At 29.2% G+C, this 21,362-nt stretch overlaps 1 pseudogene; it reads right to left on the bottom strand.

Annotated features, from left to right (window-relative positions):
• Positions 1-5: 5 nt before the first annotated feature.
• Positions 6-17,467, bottom strand: LOC132948402 (putative nuclease HARBI1; annotated as a pseudogene).
• Between the last annotated feature and the right edge of the window lie 3,895 nt (positions 17,468-21,362).

Raw genomic sequence — 21,362 nt, 5'->3', positions numbered from 1 at the left:
TTTCACTATAAATTGCTTAAGTGATCCTTGATCAGGCGATCTCTCTCTTGCCTACCTCTTGTGTTTCCTGCCAAATTGAAAAAGTTATCTTCTCTGACATTTGCATCATTGATGTCTTCACACAAATCATTTGGAAGCTCATCATGCATATTAATACAGATATTATGAATAACAGCACATGCCACTATTAATGCTTGTGCGTCTTTCAAGTTAACTGTAATTCCTTTGCTGAGCACAGGAAACCTTTGTTTTAGAACTCCAAAACATCTATAACATTATAATTAAAAACCTTATTTTCTTTAAAAAAGAAAATCTAAAAATGACTCCTGTTTCCAATTTACGTTTGATTACAGAATTGTCAAAAATGGTTTGATCATGGCATAACCCTGGCCATTGCGGCACTATGTTTGTAATTTTGAGCCATGGGTTACAAATGAATTGGACATTGATGGAAAAATAACCTTTCCTATTTCTAAAGCTTTCTTCGTTATCTCCACCTAAAAAAACATGATGAACCATGGTTACATAAAACGCAACATATCTTATTGCAATAGTATTATATTTAATGCCTATCTGGTGATTGAATTTTTATATGGGTACAGCCTATAGCTCCTATTACTCTGGGAAATCTACTTCGGCCGTAGAATCCAGTGACTACCCTTCTTGTATCAACATCATTTGTTGGGGACGACACAAATTTTGGTCTTTCCTTTGCTATAGCTCTGCATGTTTGGAAAATGTATCGACAGGCCGATGATTCACTGATCCCAGTAAAGTCAGAGATAGTCAACAAAAATGAGCCTGTAGCAAGGTACCTCAGAAACAAGTACAACTTACAAGGTGCTAATATTGCTCTATTTCTGAAACAAAAAAATAATATAGGTGGAAGAAAAGAAAATTAAGCAAAAAACTTTTATTTACAGTTGAACGATGATTTCCATACCGTTCGAGGTTATTCTACGACACCAACAATATTCACGATAAATTAAATAAGATAAACACTTAAAAATAATTAGTTGTTACTTATTTTTACATATTTTATTGGTTAAGGCCAGCGTTTCCCAGCCGAAATGTCATGATTATTAATAAACGCTTAGGTAAAATTTTGATAATAAGTTAAAATATTTTGAAGTGAAACCAGTCGCAAATTTCTCACTAGGACTAGTTTTTTACTGTGTAATCGTAACATTATCTCTGTTTTTCCGTACCAATAAATTTAATATTTGTAATAAATTAAAATATTATTTTACACGAGTTTTCCTAGCTCAAATAAACACACAATTTTAAATTATTTGCTCGTCATTGACCGATATGCTAATTTTTTGGTTATTAATATGATGGAGCCTAATATCCTGATATTAAAAAAATATATTATATATTACACAGTTTAAGTCAGTGCCAGGCTAATATAACATTCAGTGAACATTTCATGTATTTACGATCATTAATTGTTTTAGAGTCATACCAAAAATCAAAATCGATTTTGTCAAAAACCTAACCATTCCAGTTTTTCCTTAATTTTTATTTTGTTTTTCCGGGCACTTTTGAAAACTATTGGGAATTATAAACTTTGACCTCCTAAAAGTACCAACTAGAATCACTTTCCCATCGAACAAGATACTGAAGTTTAAAATCAAAGCATTATTTCGACCACTCGTCGTGTACACGGACACAAAAATTAAAAAACACACATCATTGTAAAATCAATACATTCATCGCTCCATTCAGAATCTAAAATAAACAAAGAGAACAACGAGTGGCTTTGTTAAATACCTATTAGGTGTAGGGTAAGCGAATACTAGGTATATAAGGTTATTCATTTATTATATTTAAATGGACTGAAACTTAATTATGCGAACGCATGGTTTCATATTAATTTAGTTTTGTACCGTTTATTGTATTGTAGGATTACGTGTACACAGTTTTAGTAAGCGAAAAAAAAACGTCATTTGTTCAAATTGTGGGATAGAATTTACTTAAAGCATTAATTATTATTATAATCCGTTATAAATATTACTGTTTCACTATATGTATTATTAAAAGTTCATCATATTTCATACTCATTGCCTTTTCAAAAGCCGTTTGGCATTTATAATAAATTTGATTTTTGGTTTATTTGATAATAATAATAATTATGCCTATACAGTTTTATTTTTATGCGTTAATAATGGTTATAATATTCTCATAAACTAATAAAATTAAATTTCATACGTGTAAAATAACGTATACAGTTTTGATGAGCAAAAAAAAAACGTTATTTGTTCAAGTAGTACATGCAAATTTTCAAACTGTGTAGGTGGTAAGCGAATATTAAAAGTATGAGAACCGATGGTATATTATATAGTATATACTTATTATATAATATGTTAGTTTTTACACCAGTCGAACAGTAATATTACATTCTCACACCGACCGTTAATCTGTGGAATAAAATATTATAGTATCCATATTATTTGTAAAAATTATTAAATCATAAAATGTACTAAAATGAAATGTATTATAATATAACTATATAATAATTATAATATTATTATCTATGTGTATTACAGTGAGCACAAGTACTGTTTTTGCCACACCGTGTGTGTTTTTTTTTATTTTCTATTTTTACTTGTTTATAATAATAAGTCAATAAGTATATGTACTGCGCGTTTAATATTAACATAAATAAATATAATTATTATTCACCTTCAGCTAATAAAAAAAAAATGTATTACTAAATAGGCGTATATAAGCGTATAACTCGGTACATTTTAGCGCATTTAGTTTTTCCACTCCTGAACAATATATTTTAGAGTTGAGCAAAAATAAAAGTCATTAAACCCCCCCCCCCCCCCCCCTCGGGTAATTCCTGGCAACGCCACTGGCCACACGACCCAGCACCGTCACACTTGTCGATTCCAGTAGCAGATCTGATATGCATATTGTTGTATTTTCAATATTTATTCTCTTTGTGTTTTTGTCATATGAATATTATTTGTCGGCCTCAGACAGTTTTATATTCTCGTTCTTAAAACCTTGTAGTATTTACTATCTGCGGCCAACGCCCTTTTTTTATCACAATTTATTGGCTTTGTATTGTCTACCAGCATCGACAAGTCTGTCGCCTGTTTTTGCACTTCTTTTGGTTGGTCTGCTAATATAGCGACCCAAATTATTAATTTTTGTATCCGCAAGCTTAACGATTCTGTTTTTCGTATATGTATTCGCTAATAAAGCGATCACATTATATTGTCACTATTATTGTGCACACGGTTGCATTAGAGCATATTATTATCTGTTATTATTGTGCTTGAAGCAGACAAATAAAGTCACTGGAATCGTCACTGCCCAGCTCGTCCATGTCGACTCCTGCCTACAGCGTCACGCCGCTACATCTCAAGACGTCAGTAGTGTTAAGTTAGTTTAAGTATTATCCCATGTTTTTGTGAGCTTTGTGGTCTTTGCACCAAACCGAGTCGACCACTGAGACCACCTCCCCATAACTAGCCTGCACCATCATCATTCCTTCGGTAGATCTTTCCCATCTTCGCTGTATTCGTCGTCGTACGTAGAATTGCATACAAGTCAAGCATCAGGCACATATGATTGCCTATCCAGTGCAATATTTGGCGTTAGTGGTGACATAGTCCATAGTCAAAAACATAAATCGTTCTCGGGCATCACGGAGTGGACCTTCGGGTGTCCCCTACTTAGGGAGATAACAAATAAAATGTGGTTGCTTACTAACAGTGACACATTATTGTATAAAAATACTTTTAAAAAAGTATTTGAGTACCTATTATACAGTATACCTAGTATTTAATAAACTGTTAAAAATTAGTATTTAAAATATTCCTCAAAAAATAATTTTTCTAATGTGTTTCAAATTTAAGTATTAAATACTATTTATTTTTATCAATTACTATATACATTTTACTAACCGACATATATTATGGGCATTGTAAGCATATACTTCATTTTCATACATTTTATAATAATCAATTATTTAAAAAAAATTTTAATTTAATTATATTCTGCCTGGTGTGTATGAAAATACTCTCTATTTCAATTAGTAAATACTTTAATACTAAGTCTGACTTCCAATTTAAGACTTCACCTCGTATTTTTATGCTTCACAACATAGGTACGGTAAAACACGAATGTCACTAGTCATAATACTGATTACACTGTGTAAATAAATAATATTTTGATGAAGTCAAATTTGTGTTTTTTTTTTTAATACCTAATCTAGTCAGTCAGGACTTTTTGTTTTATATTATTCATAAAGTTCATTTTAATACATTTTATAATTCATAAATTGTAAAAAAAATATTATTTTACATTTTATAATTAAATAATTTGTACAATAGTTTTATATCACAGAATAGTTGCGTAATTATGAATTTGTATACGGGAGGGGGTAGACATTTTTTTAAACACATAATACTAAATACTAAATAAATAAAATAAATATAATAAATACGAAATCTTTAATTACAGTGGTGAGTGGTAGCTAAAATTCTACATAATTTTGTACCTTTACAAAATATACAATATATCATAATATCACTTATTACCTTATATATATATAGCCTTCCACGTAATTATATTAAAATATATGAAAATTAAATATAATTATATAAAGGTAATAATATAAATTTCATCCGTGTAGAATTGTTTTATTTTTAAATTTTATTGGTCTTAAGCCCGGCAACTGAGCCCATTAGCTGTAGGAGATGGTACTATGATACTACTATGATACTATGGTAATAGGATGGTAGGGAACTGACAGAATTAAATTAAATTTATTGTGGCTCGCTTTTACATTTATATATATAAAAATGCGTGTGGTATATATTTATACAAACTTATACCTACATGGTACTCACACTTGCGATAACACTGTCTCGTACTCTCGTCCGTAAGACAAAAATATACCTAGGTTGGTACTAGACAACTACCGTTGTTTAACAAAAAAATCTAACTCGTATACCTAAGTTTACTCAGACAGCACAACAAATAAAAATTTATTTTTCAGGGTTGAATCACATAAAAAATATTTGTGGCAAGAGTACTCTAGTACTCTACACCTATGAACCACATGTTATAAAATTGTCTCAGACTATTGCCGAACAGCCCGAACAGCCCAACAAATTGTAAAAAGAAATGATATTGCAAACATTTTAAACTTTTAATTTATTACTTAAAATATATCATTATTTTTATTTTTATTCTGTCTTAAAAATGTGTAGTACATTTACATACCCTAACCCTAACCTAACCCAACCTACCTATGTTCAAACTACAACACACCACTGTACTTTAAAATTTTGAATTTTTTATATTTATTTTATTTATTTAGTATTATGTGTTTCAAAAAATGTCTGTCCCCTCTCTTATACAAATTCATAATTACGCCACTATTATGTGATATAAATCTATTGTATAAATTATTGAATTATAAAATGTATGAAAATGGAATGTAAAATAATATTTTTTTTAACAATTATTGGAATATAAAATGTATTAAAATGAAATATATGAATAATATAAAACAAAAAGTCCTGACTGATTCAACCTAGCCTAAGCTATTATAGTGGATATATACAGAGACTTGAAATTTGGAATAGTGGCTCCTTATAATTCTCTAGATTTGCAATTACAATTTTTTTTTATACATGTATTTCAATGAGTTAATTAAAACAATGGTACAAAAACATTTGCGGAAATCATTATTTTAGAATGTACATGTTTGTATGTTTATTTATAAGTCTATGTTTTTAAGTTTATACGCATACGCACAACAGTATTTTACTGCCACGCTTATAGAGAGTTTTGATTTTTTATTTCTTTACGTATTATAAAACTTTCTAACAGAGACTCCCTCCCCATAACTAGCCTGCACCATCATCATTCCTTTGATTGGTCTTTCCCATCCTCGCTGTTGTCGTCGTCATGCGTAGAATAGTTTACCAGTCAAGCATCAGGTGAGGGCATATATGGTTGCTTGTCTAGTGTAATATTAGGCGTAAGTGGTGACATAGGTCATAATAAAACATAAATCGTTCTCAGGCATCACCGAGTACCGCAGGGACGTCCCGAAGTCTCCTTCTATATTGTTACAAAATACATGGGCACACATTTATTGTAAGCAATTTAAGTTCAATTTTTTAGAAAATATATCAAATTAAAAATTTAAAAGGTGGGTAAGTGGATGTTGCTCTGCTTTACAGTATGTTACAAGTGCGTCACAGTAATAGATGTTGTTAAATTTGAATTCAATGATATAATATTATCGTATAAGAAAAACAATTTTTAGCCTATGTATATCATAACATTTGATGATATTAAGGTGAATAAAGTAATTTATATACAACCCATTTACGTGGAATCTTGTTTTAAATTTTCAATCCTTAACTATAAAAGTTGAACATTTTATACATTTTTAACTACAAAATAATACTAAAATTTTAAATTTGATAAATCTTGTCAAAATTCGTACTTTGAATGCTTATAAAAAAAAATTGTGACTATATATTTTTAATATTTTTCAACTGCTATTGTAACAATATATCAGGAGCCTTGCAATAAAGTCACCTTTTAGGATAGTAAAAATGTTTAGATTTTCTTCAGCGCCATCTTTTCTGATAGGGAAGTGAATCTAGTTGGTACTCTTAAATTTGGTTTGGGGTCAAAAGTCAAAATTTCGCAGTTGTTTTCATAAGCACAAGGGAAAATCAAAAAAAAAATTAAGTAAAAATGGGAATATTTACGAAAATAATATATTTAACCTAAGTGGGTGTACCACTTGCCTACCTTTTTACTATTATATCCGTGCGCAAACAGATATATAACAATATTGGATATTAATAAGTAACAACAATTGTTAACTTAAGTTGAATTTCAATGGGAATATTGTTGGTGCATTGAGGAGATCAAAATTCTCAATAGTTTATATATAAATTACTTTGTTCACAATAATATCATCAAGTATACTTGGTAATATCATAGGCTGACCGACAGTTTTCTCTCAGAATCGTTTTTCTTATACAATGATATTATATTATAATTGAATTCAAATTTAACACTGTCCATTTTAGTGACCCACTTGTAACCTACTGTATAGCAGAGCTAAGTAGGTTAATATGTAACCAAAAAGTATAACAGATAGTTTTCTTTTTATAATTATTTTATGTTCGTATTTGGACGAAATTCAATATTTAAACGAAAAACGATTTTAGTTTTGTGTTATATTTTAAGAATTTTATGTGTGTGTAGAGTATTTGCGATTAAGTGACTGAATACATCGATTGATGAACTCATGCATTTATATAATACTATTATGTTTAGTTATAACCACGAATCTAGTTTAACCAAGTTTCATGTTCGATTGGAAAGTGAGTATTGTTGCTGCATTGAGGAGGTTCAAAATTATTTGAATTATTTAAAATTATTTAAAATTATTTAAAAATTCAAAATTATCAATAGTTTTAAAATTAATTTCGTATAATTTATATTATTGGCTACATAATAATATATTGTGTGCATTTTATAAATAAATTGTGGTTATCGAGGTTTTTACTATAGATACTTTATTGAATAATTATTATTTTTATGTCGGGTACCTAATTTTCTTTATAAAAAAATGATTAAGGTAAATTTGTCATTGTCCTTTCGATCCTTGGACAGAATAGTGTATTATAACAGTACCTACTCAATTTGAATGCAATGATTGCATTCGATAAAAAACGATTCTGAGCAGATGTAAGAAAATTTATGAATCATAAATATGTATTAATAAATAACTATTAACTGTATGTGTTGTGTCTACTTAGAGAATCGTATTTTTCATGAAAATGAATTATTTTACACTTTGTTTAATTGAAACCTTTTCTATAAAATAGTAATCAACATCACACGAGAAACGTAATAATAAATAACAAAACACATTCGTATGAATATCATATTATTATAAATTATAATATTGTGATTTTATAGTATTAGATTGTTATTATCAATACAATTACTGCTATGAAAAAAATAAATATATTCACGTTTAATTCAGAAATAGTGTAATAATATTTTATTTGATCAATGATTAGATAAAATTAAAAATTAAAAGTATAATTTTTTTTTATAAGCATTCAATGTTTGAATTTTGACGAAACTTAACAAATTGAGTATTTACAAATTATTTAGTAGTTAAAAATTTATAAAATGTTCAACTTTTATAGCTAAGGATTAATACTTTACAACAAAGTTATTAATTCTGTTATCAAAAAATCTAAAAAATACATAAACACAGTTTTTTAATAGTTATTTTAAGTTCAAATTTGGATGAAATTACATATTTAAAAACCAAGAATAACCATTTAAGTTATTTTGTTCTAATTGTATAATATTAATTCAGCCGGCTACCGTATTAATAATAAGTTATAACATTTAACAATATAAATATAATATAAGATATCCACACTGACAAACCGTCACCGTTTAGAATCGTATTTCGTATACAATGATATTATATTATTATTGAATTCAAACTTAATACCATCCATTTATACAGTGACCCACATGTAACCTACTGTTCAACAGAGCGACATCTACTTACAAACCTTTTTTGTCATAAAGCTGTTTATAACTTCATAAGTTTATTGTTAATGTATGTAATTGTGTCTATTTATTGCTAATGACGAATTGGCTATCAAACTAACCATGTTTATATTACCTATATGGCTATACCGGACACTGATTAGTGATTACCAAGACCAAGTACCTACCTTTGAAAATGACACCCACCCTAGACTTTTTTTTTGTGGTTTAGTAAACCAAAAAATGCATGATATGGCCTCTGTGTAAAACGCCTAAAATCTAAATTATCTCACTGACAAATTTTGTAAAATAGTCCTTATACTGACCTAAGTTTCACAGTGATAATAATTATGAAAATAGATTTTATTTGATTATTTAGTTAACTTTGGATCCTTCAAGCCACAATTTTAATTTTTAATTTTTAAAATAAAAAAACCCGTATTTTTTGGTTACAGAATAACTTATAACTAATGTGGAATGTTGTTTTACATTTTCAATCCTTAGCTATGAAAGTTGAAAATGTTATACATTTTAACTACAAAATCATTTTTAAATTTTAAATTCGATAAGTTCTGTCAAAATTCGAACTTTAAATGCTTATTAAAAAATGTGTTAAGTTCACTTTCCCATCAAACAAGATACTGAAGTTGAAAATCGAATAATCATTTCAACTATTTATCGTGTACACAGACACACAAAAAAAAACAAAAATAAAATCAATAAATAATTTTATCATTGTAAAATTCACTCAAAATCTTATACTTTAGGTATAACATTGTCTAATTTATATTATTTATTCATTTAACACAGTTTTTTTATAATAGACATTTTAAGTTCAAATTTGGATGAAATTATATATTTAAACAGAGATTAACAATTTAGTTATTTTGTAGTAATTCAAAATATGATTGTTGAGTACTTGAAACTTTTAAAATATATTATTATTTATTACCTATATTTTAAACACACAATAAAATATCCAAATACAATTTTTTCAGCAAAAATTAACTTATCCTGTAGTACTAATGCCCAATAGTTTAAAATAAATCAATTTTTTTTTATTTAAAAGTAGAGAATATTTTGTAGGATAGATCAAAGCCCGATTTTGAAAATTATAATTTTAGAATCTGGAACATGCATTTGAATAATGCACAATATTTGTTCTTTTTTAAACGTATTTGTCTACTACAATGTAAAATAAAATAAAAATTCGAGCTTTGATCCGACCTGCCAAAAATTATCATCTTTCAGATAAAAAAAAAATGACCAAAATCCGACATAGCAACGAGGCTTGAGAGTTTTTTTTCTGTAAAAGCATTTTTGTTCATCAAAATAGTGCTTCGATAATAGTCATCGAAGTCAATCACTGACGACCTGTGTATGCGTGTGAGTAAATATTTTTATCTGCGCGTGTAATTATAGCTCACTCGCACTAATATCGATTTACATACTCACACACATTCACGTTCCATGCGAGATGGATACAACATGTAAATTGGATTGCCTAAAATTTACTCCTTAATAAATGACCGGCACCGACACCCGGCTTAAAGAACTACAAAAGAAATGGAAGAGCTTACGCGATGCTTTCAGAAAAGAACACACCAAGTATAATAAATCTGGTTCTCAAGCATAAAAAAAAACGATGCTTTGTCATTTTTAACACTGAAATTTACAGTTCGAGTGTTCGACAGAGTTTAGCCTAATTCAGTTACAAAATATACCTACTATTTTATACCTATATAATATTTACTTATTATATAGAATTAATTTTAGGCTATATATTGCTTTGACTTAATTTGAGCTTTCTATACAAGAGAAATTTTTGATATGAAGTGATTGAAGTCGGAATTTTGACGATTTTCTAAATTAACTAAAATATGCAAATTATTTTTAGATTCTAAGTGGAGTGATTTTAAAATTCTCAATAGTTTTCAAAAGAGGGAAAAATAACACAACAATATTAAGGAAAAACTGGAATTTTTACGCAAAATCGGTTTTTGACAAAATCGATTTTGTTGTTTGGTGTAACTCTACAACAAATGAACCATATATAAATATAACGTATTTACATGACATTTTCACGGGTTGTTTATATTAAAATTTTCTATTCACGATTAAATTTTCAACATATTTTGATTTGTTTTGAATTGTTTAGAAACATTTTCAGTTTCCAATTTTATTAGTCTTTTTTTTATGAATGTCAATAAAACTTTATTTGTTGAGAAAGAGCTTGAAAATTTAATACTTTTCCTTCTATAATGTTACAATGATATTCAAAAAATATTAAAAGTCCTCAGTCACAGTTTAATTTTATAAGCATTTAAAGTTCAATTATTCACAAAATACGCAAAATTCACGAAAATTAGCAAATTATTTTTAATTATGAATTCATAACAATGTTTCTTTGAAAGCAAAGGTCTGAAAATGTAATACAAGATTATTCATAAATTTGCCTGTATTTACCAAAAAAAAAAAAATGTCTACAATCAAATTAAATTAAATTTTTATGAGCGTTTGAAGTCCATATTTTTACAATATTGGGTATTCGCTCGATTTTGAGTTAGGAATTCATAAAGATTTTTCTTTTTAAATCTAAAATTTTAAAATGTAATACAAGATTTTTCATAAGTTTGTTTGTCTTTATCAAAATAAAAAAAAATTGTTTACAAGCAAATTAAATACATTTTTTATGAACATTTGAAGTTTATATTTTTACATGCAAGATTGGATATTCACTCAATTTTTCATGTAGCGATTTTGTTTGCGCCACTGCCGGACATACTAGTATGGCGGTTGTCGGCAAAGACTCGCGATTGTGTTGGGGGGCAGGAGCGGGAAGGGTTACCCTAAAATGGTGGTACTACAATTTGGAAGACGGAAACACTTGTATTTCTTACAAAGACTTATATATTATAATATAATAATTCGTTTTTTAATGGTGGGCGCCCAGATCTTAATCCTTACGTACTGACAAATCTACATATTAATACAAACAATAATAATAATTGGCCCACGAACAGATGTATACATTATAATTTACACAAACGAAAACGACCTGACTCGGCGGCACCTCAACACTTCGACGACTATGGTTAGATTGACGGCGGCTCCTCCTGTTGGACCTCGCCGGAACGGAAACGGCGGACAAATTCTCCCAGCCCGTGAAACGCCGGTGTAACAGACCCTAGTATATTTTTACCAGGGGTAAAATTAACCTAGAATGATTTTACCCCCCTTAAAATTTTACCGGGGGTATAAATATCCTAGGTTTATTTTACCCCCGGTAAAAATATACTAGGTTAATTTCACCCCCGGTAAAGATATCCTAGGATAATTTTACCCCCGGGGGTAAAAATGTTTGAGAGTAGGTATTAGAAACCTGCGACACCGGGCCGTATCACCGCCAAACGGGAACGAGCGCGATGTTCGGTTCAGCCGTCAGCCGCGCACGAACAATACTTCGATCACAAAGCTCTCACTGATATATTTGGCGCATTTTGCCAGCTTGTCACACACACGTGAACAATTCTTTTAATCTTAACACTCGAGCGCACACTAGGTTTGCCGGCACGCATCGGCGCATTGAGCGATGACGCTCGTTGCGCTCACATCAACTGCTGGAACACGATGACTATATGTGGCGGCGCACAATACGATGTCGACCAAAACCACAAGGGGTTTTAAAGCGGCCAAACTGACGGCACCCTATGTAACGCGGGTACAACCACGGCCCAAAGCGGCGAGCCGACGAAACGGTGCGCCGAGCTCAACCGCCGGGCAAAGACGAGTATTATGGCGGAGGAGGGGGTATAAACCCACCTCGCGAGCTTCGACCGTCCGCTGAACCACTAGGAGAGAAAGTGTCGAAGCTATACGGTGGCACGAAAACACGTCTGTGTTCGAACAGATTTTGTTATTTTATTGTTAATCAAAAACAAATAAAAACTGTAGATATATGAACATTTTTAGTTTTATTTGCTATACACCAAAAAATTTTGAAAATATATTTACACTTTTTGAGTTGTTAATGAACATTGCCAGTTTTCAATAAATTCAATAAAAAGGTGGGCAAGTGGGTGTCGCTCTGCTGTACAGAAGATTACAAGTGGGTCACTGTTATAGATGGTGTTAAATTTGAATTCAATGATATAATATCATTGTATAAGAAAAACGATTCTGAACTAAAATGGTCAGTCAAGTGGGTCACTGTATAATGGACAGTGTTAGATTTGAATTCAGTTATAATATAATATCATTGTATAAGAAAAACGATTCTGAGAGAAAACTGTCGGTCAGCCTATGATATTACTAAATATATTTGATGAAATTATTGTGAACAAAGTAATTTATATATAACCTATTTACGTGGAACCATGTTTTAAATTTTCAATGCTTCGCTATAAAAGTTGAACATTTTATACATTTTCAACTACAAAATAATTATTAAATTTTACAACGATATATCAGGAGCCTTGTATTAAATTTTCACGCTTTTTTATCCAACAAATAAAATGTCATTGATATTTTTAGAAAATTAAACTAAAAAAATGTAAAACTTACTATGTCCGTAAACAGCTCAAAAAGTGTCAAATTATTTTCAAAATTTTATGGTGTATAGGCAAATGAAAATATGCACATTCAGTAAAATTTCCATGTATCTATAGTTATATATTCGTTTTTGAATAACAATAAAATAACAAAACCATTACATGAGAAATCGAGTGAATATCCAATATTGTAAAAGTATGAACTTTAAACGCTCATAAAAATATTTTAATTTGAATTGCTTGTAGAAATTTTTTTGGTTGATAAAGATAGACAAACTTATGAATAATCTTGTATAACAATTTCAAATCTTAAATTTAAAAAGAAATTTTTTTTGAATTCTCAACTCAAAATAATTTGCTAATTTTCGTGATTTGTCTGTATTTTTTCAAGATTTGAACTTTAAATTATTGTAAAAATAACTGCGTTATAGGATTTTTAATATTTTTCAAATGTCATTGTTACAATATAGTAGGAGCCTTGTATTACATTTTCAAGCTGTTTTCCCAACAAATAACGTTTTATTGACATTCATAGAAAAAATAAAGGTGGGCAAGTGGATATCGCTCTGCTGTACCTACATTAGGTTACAAGTGCGGCACTGTATAATGGATGGTATTAAATTTGAATTCAATGATATAATATCATTGTACAAGAAAAACGATTCTGAGCGGAGACGGTATGTCTGTCTATGTTATATATATTGCAATTTTAGGAAAAATTTCAAACTTAAATTGTATTTTTTTATAGTATTTTGACGTATTTTAATGTTTTTACGAAAAATATACCGAAAAGAATATTTTAATTTTCGCTATTATTGTTTTCGCTGTTAAAACCGTTCGCGATTTTGACTTTTGCGATTATTTTTTCGCGATTTTAACTGGCACCCGTCTGTCTAGGTTTAAAACATATTATATACTTATCTATGGTATTAAAAAAATAATTGACCTATAATAGGTACCTAAAATAAATTCCAAATTAATCACATCACATTAATTAGGTACTTATAACGCATTATACATCAACAACAAACCGTGATACTATCATAGACCATATTATTGTCGTAGAGTGTAGACGATAAACCACAATGTCGATAAAATCAAATTTATTAATTCATGTGATGGTAATTAATAGTGATAACTTATAACATTTGATACTATATTAATATAATACACTATCAGTACTTGTGGGCGAGTTAAACGTCCGGACGTATTACCATAGAACGTATTACATATTTTTATATCAACTATAATATTATATAAGTATTATAATATTATATCTGTGGTTATGACTTGTGAATATTCGTCTCGTTATGATGTTTAATTTTAGGTGTCACATACTCTAATACTAATTTTATTGGTAAAAAAAAATATTTACCTGCAAATTTACCAAGCTTACAGTTACATCTATAGATTTATTCATGATTATATTTTTATTTAATTTGCCTTATTATGTGTTGTGTTGCTCGTTTGTATGTAAATGTGTAATGACATAGGTACACGTCATAATTTACAAGACAAATCAAATCCTGGATTATTTTTCAATACTTTCACTTAACAATAAACATGTGTAAACATTTGTAGGTAAGTTTTAGAAGTATCATAACTCTTGTTTCTTATTTAAGATTGTTGATATATTAAATTATTTTATATTTATGTTATTTATTTAGATACAGTAAATGGCAACATTATGTCATTGATGGAGAATATGCAAGTATAACAAATAATTTGTCCTGAATTATTTCTGCTGATGTTATACTCTGTGGATTTTAGTCCAGATTTTAACCTCTCAAATTGGTTTTGCTTAACTGTGGAGCTATTTCAAATAAATTTGACCGGATTAGAATTAATTGTAATCAAACAATCAACTATTAAAAATTTACTGATTTTAATAATTATAATATTTATTACATTTCATACAATTAACAGTGGATTGATACATCAGTTTAATTAAAAGTACAGTACCTAAAATACAGAATCTTGTGAGTGTTTTGTATCACAATATACACCAAGTAATGAAGACTTTTTCAAAGATTTAGAATTACAAAACATTAACAATATGAATAAATAAACATTTTGTACTGTTAAACCATATTAAGGCCATCAAAAGGTTCAAATGCTTACAAACTACTAATTGTTTAAATATTTTAAATATCTGTAAAAAAAAAACATCAATTTAATTTGTTAAAAAATTATAAGCACAACAACAGTAGTTTTTTGGTATCATTAAGATGTATCATGGCATGTATAATGTTTACAGAGTATTATGATTTATGAATAAATAGATTTAAATTTAATATATTTATTAGTTGTATACTAATTGGAAATGTATTAAGATAAATTGCCAACACTGTATTATAAAAATTCAAAGTGTTAGAAAATTATTTATTGTATTTGAATATTATAATGTTACACATTTGGTACTGCAACAAATTGTATTAAAATATTTAAATCATTGGTATAATATTAATATTTTTAATTAACTACATCAAAATATAACGCAGACCCGTGGGAGGCATTGCCCCCCAATCCCCCCTTAAACAAATCCTAATTTTTATACCACATTTCACCTAGGTTACATAATTCTAACTTTATTCTATTTCAAAATATAATGTATTTAACTATATGTAACATGTAAGTGAATATGGATTTATATTTTATATTCACTTTATTTTTCAAAATTTATATTGATAGATAGAAATAATACCTATATTTTTCGGTAGGAAGTGGCGCGCTGAGCACGCATAAAGTTTTCTTTTAAACAGCGTTACAATATGGTAACGAGAAATTGTTTGTAGTTGACCTATATATATATATTTATAAAACATAATAATGTTTTCGTAAATTTATTTTATACAAATAGAAAATATAATATAATTATTTAAATACAGAATATTTTATATTATTCGTCGGTTTACGGACGATGATTTCACGTTATAACGTCATAAGAAAACATTGATGACAAATTGCAAACTCTTATGAATTGAAAGGAATTATTATCACTGAATTATCATTATTTTTTATAATACAAAGAAGTAGTTACCACTTACCGAAATAGCCATTGTTGAATATAACTTTCTAAGAACTTTGTATAGGCCAGACTTAACAAACTATCTAAAAAGTCTCGATGACGAACAATAAAAATAAAAGATCGTACTTAGCTTTGCTCCGACTTTGCCTGGTATTGACAACGGTCAAGTGTCCAATATCTAAGCTCCCAAACGGTCTTACAAGAGAAAATCTACGCCATATAAAAAAAAATTAAGAAATTAAAAAATTAAAAATAAATATAAAATAACACGTCGTCCACGATTCTTTCGAGTTAAAATTTTTTTTATAAGCATTTCAAGTTCAAATATTGACAAAATACGTAAAAATGACGAAAATTTGCAAATATTAAATTAGAAATTCATAAAAATTTTTTTTTTAATCTAAATTTTTAAAATGTAATACAATATTCCTCACAAGTTTTTCTACACTTATCAAAAAAAAAATTCTATAAGAGATTCAAACTATTATTTGCTTATATTTACTTGATTTCTCTAGTAACGGTTTTCTTATTTTGTTGTAATTAAAAAACGAATGACTGTGGATATAATGTATAATAATATATAATGACGTATAGAAATATTATATAAGTACTTGACGACGATAAATTAATAAACTATTTTATAAATTGTTATTAATATTGTTGTTAATTTGTTATTCATCAATAGTCAGTAAACGTTTTTTTGGTAGGTATCAGGTAATAGATAAATATATAAATTACTTTATTCACAATAATATTATCAAATATACTTAGTAACACGAACTACTACACGATAGTTCGTGCCTAGTACTATCATAGGCTGACTGACAGTCTTCGCTCAGAATCGTTTTTTTTTATACAATAATATCATATCATTGAATTCAAATTTAATACCATCCATTATAGTGACCCATTTGTAACGTACTGTACTTCCATTAAATTTTTCCGGTGTTGAGTATCTTTCTCTGCTGTTGTCCCTACTGTGTTGTTTTCTATTTGCGTCATCTCCACGATTTCTGTTGTTATATCTATTCCTGCTTGTATCTCTGGACCTGTCGTAGGAGTTTTTCCTATCCCTTGAATAAGACCTATCTCTATTATTGCTCATTTCTCTGTTGTTATCTCTGTATTTATGGTTATTATATCTATCTTTACTATTTTCTCTGAACTTATAGTCGTTGTACCTATCGGGATAACGACTTTTTTCACTATAATTGTTCCTGCCTTTGTAATCTGATTTGTGTGGATATGGACTTTTGTCTCTGTTGCGTGATCTATCTTCAAAATTTACTGTCTTGTCGTATTTTTTTAAATTGTTCATTTCGGTACATAGTTGATCAATTTTGTTTTTGTAATAACTGTCTATTCCTTCTAATTTTGTATTTAAACGTTTAATTTCTTGGTTGCTGTCTTTTGTTTCGGTATTTAATTGCATTACTTGTTTGTTCAAAATTTCTGTGTATTCGCTAAGTCCTGAGCTTCTTGAATTAATTCCAAATTGCATAAGTTCATATTTTTTTTAATTTTCATTTAACTTTTTTAAGTTACTGTTATCGTGAAGTGAAATTGCGTGTAATATAGGTTCTCTTATACCTTTTAGAATGTAAACACAAATATCTTCCTCTTTCATATCCTTGTCTACTTGACTACATAAATATTCTATTTCCGTAACAAAACTAGAAATTGACTCTAAGTCGTTTTGTTTCCTATTTTCTAATTTTTCTTTCAGTATTATAGAGTATCCTATTGGTTGAAATTCGTTTATGAACTCGCTTTTTAAATTTTCCCATGACCAGTTTCTTCCTTTGTTTTCCAAGTTTTGTAAAAATTTGTTGGCAGTATCTTTCAGAAATATTGATAAGAATTTCATTTTTTCATTGTCGTCCCAATTGTTTATTTGTGCTGCTTTTTCGTACTGTCTAAGAAATGTTTTGATGTCTCCCCTTCCGGAAAAACTATCTGGTTTAATTATCATTTTTTCCATTTTGTGTTTTGGATTTTTCTTGAACTTCGTGTTTTTGTAATTCGTTTAAGGTTTCTTCAATGTCGTCTAATTCTGTGATCCCTTTATAATATTTTGATAATCTAGCCCTTAGATTATCTACGGTTCCTACGCTTTTAAATTGTTTAGATTTGCATAGTTCAATAAGTTCTGATTTTTTATGTGAATAAATATCTGTTAATTTAGTAATTTTCGAACCTAAGGCTATAAGCTCTTCGTCATTCATATCATATTAAGATTTAATTGAATTAAAGAAAAATTTTGTAATGAAAGAAGTTGATTTTTATTAATATATTTATACTTAACAATAACTACTTAATTTTTGAATATTAAAAATTAAAATATATTTTTTTTTTTTTTTTGAAATAAACTAAATACAATTTTGAAGGGCGAACGAAAATTAAACTAATAAAAAATTATTTAAATTATTAAAAAACTAATCTACAATCCTAATATTAATATTTAAGTATATTACAAAACGTTGCTCACCTTGGCGTATATGTGTAGACGCACGGTTAGCAAAATTGTACTCACGCGGCACAAACGTTGTCTTGTCGGTAAGACAAAAATCGAACGCGTATTTGTTAGTTAATCGGTAACACGCACACAATTGCGTTCTGGGTTTCTACTGTACCCAAAACTCTTATAACTGTTATTTTAACTTGTAAAGCACTAAAATTTTGCTCCCGGTTACACTACCAGAAATGTACAATTAGTCGCACTTCACTTGAACAAAAAAAAAAAAACAAAAAATTATATATTGGTGTACTCACGAGGTACAAGCGTTGCTTTTTCCGTAAGAAAAAATTATCGAACGCGTATGTGTTACTCACTCGGTATACACACGCACAAAATTGCGTTCTGGGTTACTACTGCACACCAAAACACACACAAAAAGTATATTTTACTTTAACAGGTAAAAACACTAAACTTGCTCCGGGTTTTACTACCCAAAACGTACACAATTGTCGTACTTCACTTGTACAAAAAAAATTGGTGTGCCAAGGGAATTTTTCTCAGACCACACGTAAAAACTGTTGTACTTCTCGTACATAAACACTTCGAAAAATTAAACGTGCCAAGGTTGAGGTACCAGGGCACACGCACAAAAAAAAAAAAAAGTCTCCGCCCGTGAATAAGAACCCCGTTGGGCGCCACTCTGTGGTATCACCCGTATTAGACAATACGCGGTAAACCAACTATCGCCTTACCCTCGTATTCTCTAGTTAATGACACTCTCTAAAGTTAATTAGAATGGCACTGTTAACTCGTTGAGGTGCTTGTCAATTCTTAGTTCGTTCCTATCTAGTTGGAATGACTCAAAGATTCCATATACCTTGGCACTATTCAGTTTAATAAAACTTCATTGACACATAGTACGTATATCCCGGCGCTGTTCCTATAAAAGGTAAGAACGTAAGAATGACTAAAATAATGTTTAACTCGGGTTTTCAGGTCGGAAACACTTTTATTGTATTTAAAACAAACATAAATAAAACACTTAGCAAATTCAGATCGCCTAGCCCGTACTACGATCGGCGTTTCACACGCACGTCGTAGCTACGTTCTCGTCGAATCACTCAGCGACAACGGGGGGGGGGGGGGGGGGGGGTCTTGCCTGCGCGTACGGCGGTGTTATATAGAAAATATTATTGTCGCCTCAGCACATATTGCTTCGCTGGCCTGACCTATGTCAATAATTTACAATTTGAAATATTCCCACCTATATTACATATATATTAAATAATATTATTTTGACGACTGTCTGCAATATACGACAGTCCCCGTTGTTTTTTGGAAAAAATGCCCTCATTTTTTAATGCTATTGCTACATAAAAATGTTTAGACCCACTATCTTTACGGATGTAACACGACCTGTGTTGTGCATATATATAGAGCCTTTGAAGTATGTAATACTCACTTGTACAGGCGCCGTCGTACAGTGCGTATACGGTGTGTGTGTACTGTCACAGTTAAATAGTCCAGTTGTACGTTATTATATACCTATTATACTTATACATAATCATATTGTATTATTACTATTATTGTCGTGTTATAATTCATTTATACTAATACTGAAGTCATTAGTCCGTCCAGCGTCACTTTCAACAATACCATTGAATTCAAATTTAACAGCCCCTTTTATAGTCACCTATTTGTTATCTAATGTATAGCAGAGTGACATCCACTTGTAATAACGTAGAAATAAGATAAATATAAATACGACTCCTGTCGATAGTTATATTAAAATAGTAAAATTACGTTATTACCTTCCTCCAGGTGTTCGGAGGGCTCTCGAGATCGTGTATTCGAGAATTAGATCAAATACACCGTACAATATAATTGTATGGAAAGAAGCACATAGAATATATTAACTTCAATCAACGTAAAATATTATATTATATGCCTTACCTGATTAGCAGTTGCTTGTAGATAAGGTGGGTAACATAAAGTGCATTTATTATATTTATATTTAGGTACTAAATTGTGTATAATTTTAAATCAAAATCTAATAGTCATTAGGATTTTTGATAAGACAGTACCTACCTATATTCACGGCTACCACTCAATACTTTCCTATAAAATTTTGTATTTATTATATTCATTTAGTATTTAGTATAGTCATCAAAATATTATCTATTGACACAGTGCTATCAGTATTATGACTAACGACATTCTTGTTTTACCTATGTAGTGAAGCATAAAAATACAATGACGAAGTCAGAATTTAGAGGTCAGACTTAATTTTTTTACTAATTGAAATATATAGTATTTTCATACACGCCTGGCAGTATATAATTTTTATTAAATTATTGAATTATAAAATGTATGAAAATAAAATATATGCTTACAATACCCATAATGGCATAATATATGTCCGTTAGTAAAATGTAGATACTAATTGATATAAATAAATAGTATTTAATACTGAAATTTCAAATACATTAGAAAAATTATTTTTTGAGGAATATTTACATACTAATTTTTAACAGTTTATTAAATACTATGTATACTGTATAATAAGTACTTAAATAATATTTAAAAGTATTTTTATACAATAACGTGTCACTCTTTTTAAGCAAACACATGGTATTTGTTATCGCTCTAAGTAGGGGATACCCGAAGTCATCAGCGTAACTAGGGAGGGGGGCTTAGCACCCCTATGAGGTTTTAATTTTTAGCCCCTCCTTAGGCTTGTAGTTAAAACCAAAAT

This window comes from Metopolophium dirhodum, chromosome 1, assembly GCF_019925205.1.
Source record: "Metopolophium dirhodum isolate CAU chromosome 1, ASM1992520v1, whole genome shotgun sequence".
NCBI lineage: Eukaryota > Metazoa > Arthropoda > Insecta > Hemiptera > Aphididae > Metopolophium > Metopolophium dirhodum.
The sequence above is the reverse complement of the archived record's forward strand: the minus strand, read 5'-3'. Positions and strand labels throughout refer to the sequence as shown.